This window comes from Gavialis gangeticus, unplaced genomic scaffold, assembly GCF_001723915.1.
Source record: "Gavialis gangeticus isolate Ggan-Ray unplaced genomic scaffold, GavGan_comp1, whole genome shotgun sequence".
In the NCBI taxonomy this organism is placed as follows: Eukaryota; Metazoa; Chordata; order Crocodylia; family Gavialidae; genus Gavialis; species Gavialis gangeticus.
In genome coordinates, this window is record NW_017729000.1 from 2,272,433 (window position 1) to 2,276,466 (window position 4,034).

Genomic DNA, 4,034 nt, shown 5'->3' on the forward strand with positions numbered 1-4,034 from the left:
ACACCAGCTTCCACCATTGAGGCCAGTTTGTTATACCCAAGACAGCCAGGCTGCAGAGGTGCAGCTGGAGATATGCCCGGGATGGTGGGACCTCAACACAGGTGAGGATTTGGGAAAGGAGACGAGGCTGCTGGATCCCGATGACTACGACATAGAACAAACACCGGTCTCTGCAAGTGGAGGCCACGTGTTACTGAGGCAATGGGAGGCAGTCAACATACAAAGCAGTTTTGGGGTGGACGAGCAAGCTCCAAGTCCTGAACGGAGTAAAGCTGGTGCAACCTCTCTCCCCACGGGGAGTTAAGGTGTGCGCACAATGCACACACTCACAACATGCATGTAAGGGTGGGTCTACTTCTACTCCCCCAGGGTCTTCCTGCTTCTGCAGAGCCACGGCCACCATGGGTGATGGTACCCAAGGTGGACCCCTTACTTTGCAAACACCGTGCGCCAACATCCCGAGAAGCTGTCACAATGCTGCCATTCACAGCAACTCCCTGACGAGGATGCTAAGGTAGCACCGCTGTTTTGTGTCGCAACCCACTGTGGAGACCTTTTTTTTTTTTTAAAACAACGGATGCAACAGGATGTAGTGAATACAAGACGCAGGTTTCGAGTGATGAGTACCCCCCAAGCCAACACCACGGAGGTGGCAGTTCTCAACATGCCCCGTTCTTTAGGAAAGGAGCACCGAGGCCCAGTCTACATTCCCACTTCTGCAAGTCGGCTCGCTGCTGAAGGCAGCTTGCTGTCTCTGTGCATCAGGCGGAGAGGTCATTAGGAAGGAGGAGGTCACCTGGGCAGGGCTGGCCGCGGTCAGCTGGAGAAGGTGGGGGTGACTCCTGCCTGGTACGAGAAAGTCGCCGCTGCCCCAGCCTGACGGCATGGTGCCAAATCCCAGTGCTCTCAGACGAGTGTGCGCATCCTCTCCTGGTACCTCGCTCAGCCTGAAGGGCTCTGGGGCCCAGTAATGCTCACGAGCAATCCTGCTCCGAATAGTGCTGCCCTTCCCTTGGCCAGAGGCAGCCTCTCCTCTCTACTGCGGCGGCCACATCTTGGTGGCCCGGCTCCCCAAAGCGAGCCAGAGCCCTGTTGCCCCTCCCCAGCACTTCTCCCTGGTACCTTGGGAGAAAGGATGCTCGTCTGCGGCGACAAGCCTGCTCCAGTAAGCCGACAGGTTCAGCAAGGAGCCACACGTCCTTGTTTCGGACCAGAATACAACAGCAGTTGTCACGCCGAAGATGTCATTCCCCCCCGGCAGCCAAAGCCTTGATGGAGTTTCGGTGCTTGCAGCAATGAATGTGCTTTAACTGAGACTTTCTTTCGTGCACCGGAAAACTTTCCAGGAGCTTCCTCTGAAGCTCATATTGAGGTCGGGGGCAGCAGCCTCTCGGAGAGCCCTCGTGCTGGATATGGTGACAAATGCCAGATCTTTGTTCATTAGTTTACCAAGGGGAAGAGACACGGGGCCGGGGCAGAGGACAGCTCTCAGAGCAATTCACACTCCGCTGCACTAATATTTACCGAGCCTCACATGCTTCGAGACAGCTCAGTCCTCTTTTAAGGGGCTGGGTTTTTAATTAAACAGCAACCGAAGGAAGGGTGACTTCAGAGCGTTTTAACCCAACAAAGAATGACAGGCACGATGCTGCTTTTAAAATAAATTAATTAATGCCCACTGTCTGACTGTATAAACCTGTCATCGCAGCAGAAGCGCGGTAACATCCGCCCAGCAGATCCCATGTCACACAAAGCAAAGGCTGTTAGGATACAAGCCGCACACCGTCAGGTGCTCCTGGCAATCGCTCCAGGTTACTACGTGCATTTGTACCTCCCGGCCGGCTTGACAGAGGGTTGGTCTTTGTGACTCATGGGCTCCATCCACTTTTACACCGCCATAGCAGGCCTTGGTTTGCAGAGACAAGGACACCTGCTCCAAACTCCTGTCTCGGGGCTGGAAAAACCTGTTCAGTATTCACAGACAAAGCCAGGCTGTGGCAGGTTACGGAAGGGAAAAGGGCTGATCTAGTCCAGCTGAGATTTCCAGCGGGGATGGCAGACCGCCGCTACAGGTTTGGAGGTGTGCACAATGCTGCAGAGCTGACACCATCGGGGATCATTGCATAGGGGCAAGTGGAGCATTTGCCCACACGCAAACTGACCCGTCCACCCCAATGCATTGGTGTGTGGTGGCCACCCACACAAAATGAGCGTGCAAAGGATGTTCCTAGCTGTGTTTGCCAATTTGGAACAAGGTTGTTAGCCCTGAGGCTACCGGGATGCACAGGTGTGTGGAAAACGGGTTTTTACCCACAGTGAACAGACACATCAACCATTAGCACTTGATGAGGGATTTTTCCCCCCTTCCACGCGCATGATCAGAGGTCAGGAAAACAGACCTTATGACGACAGGCTGAGAGCCATGGGGCTCTTTAGCCTGGAAAAGCGCAGGCTCAGGGGTGATCTGATGACCACCTATAAGTTTATCAGGGGTGACCACCAGTGTCTGGGGGAACATTTGTTCACCAGAGCACCCCAAGGGATGACAAGGTCGAACGGTCACAAACTACTACAAGACCGTTTCAGGCTGGACATAAGGAAGAATTTCCAGGTCTGGAACAGCCTGCCATCGGAGGTGGTTCAAGCACCTTCGAGAGCAAATTGGACGCTTATCTTGCTGGGATCTTATGACCCCAGCTGACTTCCTGCCCTTCGGGCGGGGGGCTGGACTCCATGATCTTCTGAGGTCCCTTCCAGCCCGAATGTCTATGAAATCTATGAAATCCTCAACAAAGACATGATACTACTTCACACCCTGCATCATAACCACAATTCAAAAGTGTATTAACTATATTAGGAAAACCTCATGTTACAACAGGGCTGAAACTTAAGCTTCATAGACTGACTGAAGAGACCGATCAATCCCCGTATCCCTGTTCTGAAAATACTGCAGCCTCCAAAAGTGGGATTTTTTTGAACCAAACGTGGCTGAAGCTGCAACCACTTTCCACCTTCTGTGGAGAGTGCCTGGCAAACTTCCCCGCTTCATCCAGCTTCTTCTGGTTTTGCTCGACTTCTGGACCCTCCGGCCAACTAAAAATAATTCCTTCCAAATAGCTTCCTTCCATCGCTGTGAAATCTCAGGGCCGGCACCTAAATCTTGTCTCTTTTTCCAGAGCAGAACACATTCAAAAGCCATCGCCACATCTCCCGTCCGAGATGCTCTCAATCTGCCGCGAATGCATCCTCTTCAGTGCAAACACATCCTGCCCATGTCGCACGCTCCTGGACAGCGCGCACGCTCTCGTAGCCACCTGAGAGAAACGGCGCCTGTTGTTTGACATTTTCACCATTTGCTAACGCAGCCTGGTATCCTGTTTGCCACCTTTCCTGTTGCCGTCTGTTATGCTACTAGGCTGATGGGCTCAGTTTTTCCATGCAAACTCCCACATCCTTTTCCTGACCAGCACGCTGGATTATTGTTCCACTTAACACATTGGATCTCAGGCATTTGTGGTGGAAAAAGCCTATTACATCATTGAGTCCATCTCCCTGCCAATGCTGTATTTTGTCTCCCGGCAGAGATGTCAGAGGCCAGTTCTTTATTCTTAAATTATTTTATGTGCAGGCAGTTTGCTTTCTTTCCTTTTGGTGCCACTATCTAAAGGATCCAGATCTTCTGATATCCTAGCGCACGGTTCATCATTATTTGCTCCACTTGTAGCCACATGAACACCTGCAAGGCTCCATAGGCTTAATAACCTAGTCTGGGTCTGAGATGCACACCGCGCAATACTTAATGCAGATGTCCAAGGTAACCCAATGGCTAATTTCTTTCAAGCCTAAGAAGTATTCCCCAGTGACAACTGTTTCCAGGTATGTCTTCATACAACACCTGTAATCATTGCAGTGCTTTGTCGTCTTCTGTCCTGCGCGCTCCCCCACTCCCCATTTGATGCTTGTGTCACTGCTGAACAACCAAGGGTCACTGCTTTCCGTGCTGTGATTATGCAGGAGAGAAATAGGCTCGAGAG